We start from the raw sequence: 11,121 nt of genomic DNA on the forward strand, positions 1-11,121 counted from the left end.
GGAGTATAGTCAAGACAGCTATGGGAATCAGTAAGCTGATAAAATATATCAGCAGATGGCGTGCCTCCAGTGATGGAGACAGAAAGATCAAGAAAGGGAAGAGAGGTGTCAGAAATAGACCAAGCGAATCTAAGGCCAGAGTTGAAGTTGGAGCAAAGTTGATGAAATCGACTAGCACAGCATGGGTGCATAAAACAGCACCAATGAAATAGTCAATGAAACACAAAAATAATTGGGGAGCATTACTAGGGAAAGCTTGGAATATGGATCATTCTACGTAGCCAATGAAAAGGCAGGCATAGCTGGGCCCACGAGGGTGCCCACGGCTACCTCCTGAGCCCGAAGCAAGTGGGTGAGGCTGAAAAAGAAATTGTTGAGGATGAGGACCAGTTCTGCCAGACTGAGGAGCTTAGTGATGGAGGGGAACTGGTCGTGCCTGTTGTCAAGAAAGAAGCAGAGAGCTTAAAGGCCTTAATGGAGGATAGAAGTATATAGGGACTGGACATCCTTGGTGAAAATGAGGTGATCAGGGCCAGGGAATTGGAAGTTGTTGAGGAGGTTGTGAAGTCACTGATGTACGTGGGAAGGGACTGAACCAAGGGGCATAAAATGGAGTCAAGTTCCATGAGGCCACAGCAGGCAGAAACAATTGACCTACCCAGGCAGTTGGCTTTGTAGATCTTGGGTAGGAGGTAGAAACAAGCAGTGTGGGGTAAGGGAACTATGAAGTTGGTGGTAGTGGACAGGAGATCTCCAGAGTTGATGAGTTTGGTGATGGTGTCTGAAACAATACCCTAATGGTCCTGAGTGGGGTCCTTCTCAAGGGGTAAGCAAGAGGAGGGGTCTGAGAGTTGCTGCCTAGCCCCAGCAAAGTAAAGGTCAGTCCGCCACACTATATCAGCACCCCATCTGTCTGCGGGTTTGATACTGAGGTTTGGAGAGAGTGGAAGGCAGTGCGCTCAAAGGGGGTAAGGTTCAAGGAGGAGAGGGGAGTGCTTAAGTTGGAGTTGGTTGATGTCTCAACAGCAATGAGAGATGAAAAGGTACTTAGCCAGTTCTAAACAATAAAGCACTAGCACCTCTACTTCCTGGGAAGGCCAATGGAATTTGGCATGTCCTCATTTATCCTTCACAATCTTCATCGATGTATCGCACAAAGCATTCTATCCAAATGAACCATGTCCTGGAATGGCAACTGCTCTGCGCAAGACCACAAGAAACTGCCGAGACCTGTATACATAGTTTAGCACACCATGAAAACTAGCCTCCCCTCCATGGATTCCATCTACGCTTCTCACTCCCCAGTAAAGCAGCCAGCATGATCAAAAGCCCTCCCGACCCCAGGCATTCTCTCTTCTCTACCCCCTCCTATTGTCAAAAACCCTCCAACCCCAGATATTCTCTCTTCTCTACCCCCCTCCTATTGTCAAAAACCCTCCAACCCCAGATACCCTCTGTTCTCCACCCACTCCCCCACCCCATTGGGTAGAAGATACAAAAGCCCCAAAGCATGTGCCGCCAGGTTCAAGGACAGCTTCTGTTATAAGGTTATTGAAAAGACCTCTTGTAGGATACGATGGAGTCTCGACCGCACTATCTACCTTATCAAAGCCTTGCACCTTATTGTTTGCCTGCACTGTGCCTTCTCTGTAACACTTTTCACCATACCTCAAAACAGGTGGCAATAATAAAATAATTTACAAAATTTGGGCCATATAACAGAGAAACTGCCTCATCAAGCACCCATTTTCATTATTCCTACACTAATCCCATTTTATTCTCCCAAGTTTCCCATAAACTCCACCTGCCCCAAGTTCTATCACTCACTGACACACTTGGAGCAATTTACAGTACAGTATTGATATTGGCATATTATTGTTGCATGTACCAATACATAGGGGAAAATGTAGTGCAGACAGACAAATAAAATGCAAGGACAAACAAAGCGTAGGGACAAATGCAAGCTAATTAAACTACCAGTTTGCAGAGGAACCTGGAAAGCCACACAGTCACACGGAGAACATGTAAGCCCAACACAGATAGTCCCAGAGGCCAGGCTTGGAGCTGGGTCACTGGGACTGTGAGGCAGCAGTTCGACTGGCCGGAACACTGTACTGCCTGAAACCAAGGCCAACACTCCAATGCAGTGCTGAGACAGAGCTGTACAGCCTGATAGAGAGCTGGACAGAAGAGCTCTTACAGTGAAAGACTGTCCTGTGGGGGCATTGCTCATTCTGATTGTCGAAAGTCATTTATGTTGTGATTGGTTACTTTAGAAACTGCAGCTGCTTTTCCTGTTGATTAACTGCCTGGTGTGCAGTTTCAAATGTCCTGGGTATATGGAGAGCATGTGTGGGAGGTTCCTGCTCTCTTTCTTTGTTTAGGTAAGTGGTGCACATGCCATTGGGAAGGTATGCTCTGCACAAGCTTTTAACTAAGTATGTTCATTGAATGTATGTTTGTTGAATATTCAGCTTTGTACTTTCCGTAACATGGGGAACATGAATGCTTGGTCAAATTTTTACTGTTTGCAATTAAATGATTAATATACTTATTCACAGCCAGTGCTTTCTGACAGTCAGACAGACATACTTTATTGATCCCAAGGGAAATTGGGTTTCGTTACAGTCGCACCAACCAAGAATAGTGTAGAAATATAGCAATATAAAACCATAAATAATTAAATAATAATGTAAATTATTCCAAGTGGAAATAAGTCCAGAACCAGCCTATTGGCTCAGGGTGTCTGACACTCTGAGGGAGGAGTTGTAAAGTTTGATGGCCACAGGCAGGAATGACTTCCTATGACGCTCAGTGTGGCATCTCGATGGAATGAGTCTCTGGCTGAATGACTCATAGAACATCCTCAGCATCATCCGGCAGATGTTAAAGGACCTCAATCTCTTCAGGAAATAAAGACGACTCTGACCCTTCTTGTACACAGCCTCAGTGTTCTTTGACCAGTCCAGTTTATTGTCAATTCGTATCCCCAGGTATTTGTAATCCTCCACCATGTCCACACTGACCCCTTGGATGGGTCACCGGTGCCTTAGCCCTCCTCAGGTCCACCACCAGCTCCTTAGTCTTTTTCACATTAACCTGCAGATGATCCTGCTCACAACATGTGACAAAATTTCCCACTGTAGCCCTGTACTCATCCTCATCTCCCTTGCTGATGCGTCCAACTATGGCAGAATCATCAGAAAACTTCTGAAGATGGCAAACCTGTGTGCAGTAGTTGAAGTCCGAGGTGTAGATGGTGAAGAGAAGGGAGACAGGACAGTCCCCTGTGGAGCCCCAGTGCTGCTGACCACTCTGTCTGACACACAGTGTTGCAAGCACACGTACTGTGGTCTGCCAGTCAGGTAATCAATAATCCATGACACCAGGGAAGCATCGACCTGCATCACTGTCAGCTTCTCACCCAGCAGAACAGGGCGGATGGTGTTGAATGCACTGGAGAAGTCAAAAAACATGACCCTCACAGTGCTCGCTGGCTTGTCCAGGTGGGCGTAGACACGGTTCAGCAGGTAGACGATGGCATCCTCAACTCCTAGTCGGGGCTGATAGGTGAACTGGAGGGGGTCTAAGTGTGGCCTAACCATAGGCCAGAGCTGTTCTAGCAGGGTCTTCATGATGTGGGAGGTCAATGCCACCGGTCTGTAGTCATTGGAGCCACCGGGGTGCGGAGTCTTCTGTACAGGGACGAGGCAGGATGTCTTCCACAGCACAGGAACCCTCTGGAGACTCAGGCTCAGGTTGAAGACGTGGTGAAGTACTCCACATTTGCTGCGGGGCACAGGCTTTGAGCACCCTGGGGCTGACACCATCCAGGCCTGCAGCCTTGCTTGGGTGGAGATGTTTCAGCTGTCTTCTCACCTGTTCAGCTGTGAAGCCCACCATGGTGGTTTCAGGTGGGGGAGGGGTGTAGTCGCGAGAACAGGGTGGGGGGCTGTGAGGAGGGGTAGGAGGGGAGAGTGGAGTATGTGTTGGTTGGGGGCCGACAACAGATGAATCTTGGGGGATGGGCAGGGGCCACAGTGTCAAATCTGTTGAAGAACAGGTTCAGTTTGTTGGCCCTGTCCACACTGCCTTCAGCTCCTCTGTTGCTGGTTTGCCGGAACCCAGTGATGGTCCTCATCCCACTCCAGACCTCTCTCATGTTGTTCTGCTGGAGTTTCCACTCAAGCTTCCTCCTATACCTGTCTTTAGCCTCCCTGATCTTGGCTTTCAGGTCCCTCTGTATTGTCCTCAGCTCCTCCCTATTTCCATCTCTAAACACCCTCTTTTGAGCATTCAGGATGTCCTTAATGTCCTTTGTTACCCATGGCTTGTTATTTGAATAACAAAGGACAGTTCTTGCTGGAACATTGCAGTCCACACAGAAGTTGATGTAACCAGTGATGCACTCTGTGAGCCCATCAATGTCCTCTCCATATGGCTCACAGAGGGCCTGCCAGTCTGTCACCCCAAAACAACCCTGGAGTGCCTCATAAGCCTCCCCCGACCATTCCCTTACCGTCCTTGAGGTTGCACGTTTACTCTTCACCAGAGGCACGTAGCAGGGTTTGAGATGCACCAGGTTGTGATCTGACCTTCCCAGTGGGGGGAGGGGAGAGGAGCTGTATGCATCCTTAATGTTAGCATACATCCAGTCCAGAGTCCTCTCCCCTCTGGTTGTACAGCTCACATACTGCGTGAAGCTGGGCAGTGTTCTAGCCACGGTAACATGGTTGAAGTCACCTGAGATGGTAATGAGGGCACTCACTTGCTAGAGCCCTGAACCTGATTCAACATTGAGCGAGTAGGGTATGGTATTTCTTTAAAAGAGTGGACCCTCAGTATGAGAGATGCAGAGTCCAAAGGGAAGTCTCATTAACCCACTGACGGGTTATGGAATACCAGTAGATTGGTCAGACCAGTTAAATTTTGCTAAGGTGGAAATGGGACAGTGTTGTTTCCATACTTAAATCATCGTGTTTTCCCAGAGAGAATCACTACTGATAGCTCAGGGTATGGCTGCAAAGTTGGAGGATAAGAAAATAGAGGTAGCTTTTCAGTTAATGAAGCTACAGCATTTAGACACCGTGTGCCAAGCTGGCTGGCAGCATGACCCTGTTAAGGTTCAATCCACGATGAGGCAGGACTATGATCCTACTGTGGGGCTGGGGGATGAGGATGAGGGAGAGAAGATAGCATGGACCCCTCAGTTTAATCCTCTCCATTGCGTGTCTGAAAGAGTATGAGCCAGGCCAGCGATCACGTGTTCCCTCACCCACCATGCCTTCTTCTCAGGAGGGGGAGGAGGACCAGGATGATATGAGAGATAGTGTAATGGGCATCTTTGAGATAACAGAGGTCAGGGAATTCCCTGCTAAGGAACTGGCCAGTTTAGGGGATAGATGCAGACAAAAGGCTGGGGAGTCTTTGGCCACGTGGATATTGAGATTATGGGATGGGGGGGGGGGAGTACCAGAGTGAGCCTATCTAATAGAGAGGTAGGTGCCTCAGGGAGTCTATCATCTGAACATGCAATTAATAACCCCCTGAGAACACTGTCTGCTGCCCCTGAGCATAATGCATCAGCATGGGTACGAGTAACGGCTGCTGGTAAACTGACTGCAGGTATCCCACTCTTATTGAATGGAATTTAAAACCCCAAGCAGAGGAGCGTAGAAAAGTTCTACACCAATAGGCTCTTATCACAGAATTATATCGCGATAATGATAGCCTGCCAGAGGATATTGAATTAACTTCTGGAATGACAGGACATGTGGTTATGGTGGCAGCTTTTCAAATAAAATGAGTAGTTCTATATTTAATAGCACCAGTTGCTGGTCATCCTGTAAGTACAGTGATTCAATTATTACAAGGTTTAGAGTATGTAGAAGAGGGTGCGTGTCGCCAGGTACAGGAGTTAGATAAGCAGACAGGGAGTGGGGGATCCCACATATCCGGTAAAGAAATGCTTTTAGCATTGCTTAATGCTGGGGTCCCAGCGGAGCAGATAAAAGAGGTTCCCACCCCACCTTCTATGCAATGTGGAGGAAGTACTGTCCAGGAAAGCAAGAGAGGGAGGCTGTGGAGGGGGAAGGGTTATTTTTCAGACCCTCTGCAGATAAGGGCTCCTTTTGTCCTCAGCCAGATCCCTCACATTCTATTTAGGATTCCCTGCAAAGGGCTATGGCTGGTACTTTGTCACTTATTTTCCCCAAGCAATTGGTTTTAGGGATGTCTCATTTCATACTGGCTATGTGAAATTTGAGTTGATGGGGTAGGAATTTAGACAACTTTCTTCCGGACATGAGATGCCCACATTTCAGAGGGAATTTGGGGAGCAATTCTAGTAGTCCTGTTGTTTTTGTGTTTTTTAAATATCCTGTGACTAATCAGGAGCAAATGAAATTGTGTCTCCCAGAATGGCAAAGTCCTGGATGCTGGCGTGGTGGGAGATCCTGAGATACATTTTTGGGGATGGCACACCGTACCAATGCTTGAATTTGCACACTGGACCAATAGGTTAGATTGATAAATATGTATGAAAATTCCTTACTACGTTGTGGAAGGGATGCTGCTGATATTGACACCTTTTACAAGGAAAAAAAACGGTTGGGTAAATTATCTGGCTGCTTGTGTTTTGGCATTCTGGTTTGGGGGAGCTGGGAGTGTGTGGCCCATTCCAGCCAATCTCAACCTCAATCTCAATGAGGGAGCCGTAAGGGATTGGAACCTCAGTGGCCCTGGTGAGGTAATGTACTGGTTAGGCACAGGAGTACGTTCAGCCAGAGACTCATTCCACCGAGATGCAACACTGAGCATCATAGGAAGTCATTCCTGCCTGTGGCCATCAAACTTTACAACTCCTTCCTCGGAGTGTCAGACACCCTCAGCCAATAGGCTGGTTCTGGACTTATTTCCACTTGGCATGATTTACCTATTACTATTTAATTATTTGTGGTTTTATATTGCTATATTTCTACACTATTCTTGGTTGGCGCGGCTGTAATAAAACCCAATTTCCCTCGGGATCAATAAAGTATGTCTGTCTGTCTGTCTGTCAAGGGCTGCTATTTCCTCGTGTACCATTTGTTTAATTGGAAGGTCCAGTGATTTCTCCACCTGACAGAGTGTTAGTGTAGGTGGTATGTTGAGGACAAGTACGTGGTGCAAGGTGGACAGCAAGTGTGAGCAGGGGCAGTATCCTGGGATGGCTGTGTCTATGCCAAATGGTGTTGCGATGCTGGGCACTTGTTAGCACTTATTGGATATGCAATTCCTAGGCCTACTCGTGGCATGGGTGATATGTGGTGCCGTATGTATACTACCCCAGTGCCCTATGATGAGCACTTTACCCATGCTGGTTGGTGAGAAGGCTATTACTGTCACACGGGGGGGAACGAACCCAAAGGCAAGACACAGACACTGAAGTACTAGGAACTGCACTGGACTAGACTTAGGGATTGGACAGGACACAGACTAGGAGCTGGGACAGGGACACAGACTTGGGCTAGGACTTTGGCTAGGAAAGCGGGACCAGGACAAGGAAGAAGGAACTAGGAGCCTGGGCTTTGACTCCGAGCCAGAGGCTGCACAAGGATCCAGAACCTGGGTCTTGACTAGGCTTGGACCCCTGAACTAGGCGAAGACATGACGTGGCTATAGGACTGAACGAGGCTAGGGTTCTTCGAGGTTTTCCTGGGCAGGACGAGGTACTCCTTCTTAGAGCACAGGGCCGGGACCCTTCCTAGGACACAGGGCTGGGATGCTTTTGCAGGGCCGGGACCCTTCCTAGGACGCAGGGCTGGGATGCTTTTGCAGGGCCGGGACCCTTCCTAGGACGCAGGGCTGGGATGCTTTTGCAGGGCTGGGACCCTTCCTTGGACGCCAGGCTGGGATGACTGCCAAGGTAAACTGCTGAGGAAACTGTCAGGGATTCAGATGGGGAGGGGAAGAGAACAGTCCTGCCTCAAGGTAACAACAAAGACAGCCTGGCTGACCCAATGGAGACAAGGATGGGAAGGGACAGATCCCACCGTAGGGTAATGGCAAAGACAGCCTGGATTACCCAATGGAGGCAAGGATGGGAAGGGACAGATTCAACTGCAGGGTAACGGCAAGGACAGCCTGACTTACCCCACGGAGGCAAGGACAGGAAGGGAGCTCAATCCGGGGTGGCTCTGAGTCTCGGGGCGGCCAGCAACCTTGGCTGGCTGTGGAAAAAGCCAAATCCATGTCTAGCTCGGAGTGGCAGATGGCCACTCAGTTGGCCCCAGAAATGGCCGAATCACAATGACGGCTCCGACCAGAGACAACAAGGATCCATGAAGCGGTGGTCCTCCAACCAGGCCTAGAGATCACAAATAGCTGCTTTAGCCTTCCACTGGCAGGTTGCTCCAAGGGGATACTGGCAAGCCAAACCAGCCCCCCACACTTGACCCCAGGGCCACATATTCCCAGCCCCAAGACGAGCATCAGGTGCCTATGATTAAGCCCAACTGAAACAAGGGACAGCCGGAAGACCCGGAGTCTGGAGTCCACGGACCAGACCGTGAACCAGAACAGACCGTGAACCAGAACACAGACTTCATGGACTGGACCATGACAATTACAAAGGCAAGAGGGTTTTGAATGATAGCCTTTCTCAGCAGAGGACAGCCAGGTTGTTCCGGGAACTGATTTTGATAACCTTACATTACCTGTTCACAAAGGAAGGTGGCATTCATGGTGTTATTGGTCAAGAATGCTGCACCTACATTCCTGATGGATCTGGTAACATCACTCAACTGGTTGATCATATCTCCGAGTCAGTGCATAAGTGAGGGACCAGCTCATTAGCTATTTCACTCCATGGTGGGGCTGGCGGCCTATTGAGGAACGGGGATGCTGGTGTAGTATACTGGGAGGTGACTATCGGGTTTACAGTACTGGGTACTGCACTTTTATGTAACTTAGGGAGTTTGCGAGAGTCAAACTAGTCTGAGAGTTGGATTATCACGTTCACAACTTTTGAGGGGTGTCTTGTGAGGGTGTGGCTCATTCTGATTGTCAACAGTTTCTTTCATCATGATTGGTTAGTTTAGAAGCCGCAGCTGCTTTCCCATTGGTTAACTGCCTGGGTGTCCAGAGAGCATGTGTGGGAGGTTCACATTCTCTTCCTTTGTTTAAGGCAAATGGTGCACATGCCATTGGGAAGGTGTGCTCTTCATGCGCTTTTAATACGTTCATTGAATGTTTGTCAGTTGAGTATTCAGTATTGTGGTTTCTGCAATTTGGGGGATGTGCATTTTTACTGTTAGTAAATAATTAATATACTTTCTCACAGTCGGTGTTTTCTGACTCTCTCAACAGACCCTTGAACCTGATTCAACATTACAAATGCATAATCCTCTCCACAGTTTTAGTTACCTCATGAGCACTCTCATGAGGTAACTAAACTAATAATAAATATTTGTTATAAATGGAATAAGGCTGCCAAGAAGTGATAAAAGTGAAAAGAGCGAGAGGCCACTGGTTCTGTCATTCATAGGAGTAAATGTATGTATGTACGTCTGGACTTCGGAGTTTAATAATACTGTGTGGGAACTTGTTCATATACAGGAGTGTCCATAAGTCAGATGTTTGTAGCCTATGGATGGCCTGTAGTAGTGTTGGCATGTGGCCAAGTGGTTAAGGCTTTGGGCTGGCAATTTGAAGGCAGTTAGTTCGAGCCTCAGCCGAGGCGACATGTGTGTCTTTAACCAGACACTGCTCCGGCACGTTTATAGCCCAGTGGCGGCGGTTGGTGCAATATAGACAAGAATTACTACTTTATTCAGTCATCTCTTAAGTTACTGCTTCCAATAAAGAACACTTTGTTTATACCTCTACGTCAGGTGAGAGAGTAGATTGTAATGAAAACAGAAATTGAGGGCAGAACTCAGCAGATCAAAGCATTGTCTGTGGGGACAGGATATTAGAGCTAACATTACAGTGTACCATAGATGAGGATTGAAGATAGGTTGCAGACCTGTGAGGCCACAGCACTACCTGCTGGTCACCATGCTGCTCCATTACAGCCCAATTTCAACAATGCCCAAAGAGATCAGGATAGATATTTATGCCAACAGTTGAGTTCCTAACATTGGTCTTACACTGAGAAACCATTGTACTTTACTGAGCTGACTGGAAGAAGTGAGTGGGATCTCAGATGCATGAAAATGGAGCAAGTGACGTGGAAACCTTTGAAGCATGACCACCAAGGGCACAGTTGTTAATGAGAGGATGTTAAAATCAGACTTCTGTGAGGGTCAGATTGGAGCAGCGCAGAATTCGAAGGCTGTTGTGGACTGGCAGAGGTTACAAACAAAGAGGGGTGTGTGGGGTCATGAGGGATTAGAAAACTACAATCAGAATTTCTAAATTGTGCAGGATCTACTTTTTTAGGTAAAACTTTGAAGCTTTCTCTAAAAATATTTGTTGCCCTTAAATAATTGCTGTGAAGTTTTGAATGCAAGGTTATTACTGGAAGCACCTTGAGGTATGTAGTTTCAGCTGCTGAACGACTTCCACTGAACTGAAAATATCATGTAATCTCATAGTGAAATATATGGGCTGTAGATGGTATCTATAAAGGTCAATGCTTAACCATTTAATAAAATGCCTTTTACTCCATTCACACAAGATGCTTTTGCACAGGAAAGAATGCAGAGAAGATTCACCAGGACGTTGCCGAGATTGTAGGATGTTAGTTGTGGGAAGAGCTTAGACAGACTGGATTTGTTTTCCCTGCAGGTGGACGGGTGACCTGAAAGAAGTATCTAAGAGTAGGAAAAGCATATTAGGAGCAGATGGTTTTAATCTTTTTCTCTCATGATAGGAGTATCAAAACAAAACGTTTAAGGTTAGAGTAAGGATTTTTAAAGGGAATCTGAGGAGTAATTTTCTTACACAGAGAGTGGTTGATATCTGAAGCACACTGCCAGAGGAGGGGGTGGAATCAGATACAATTATTCCCTTAAGAAGGATTTAGAAAATACTAACATAGTTAAGGCAAAGAAGGATATTGCTGTAATGCTGGCAAATGGAATATGAGCAGATGGACAAAATGATCAACGTGAATGTAGTGGGATGCATTTCTGTGCT

This window comes from Hypanus sabinus, chromosome 1 (genome assembly GCF_030144855.1).
Source record: "Hypanus sabinus isolate sHypSab1 chromosome 1, sHypSab1.hap1, whole genome shotgun sequence".
Lineage (NCBI taxonomy): Eukaryota > Metazoa > Chordata > Chondrichthyes > Myliobatiformes > Dasyatidae > Hypanus > Hypanus sabinus.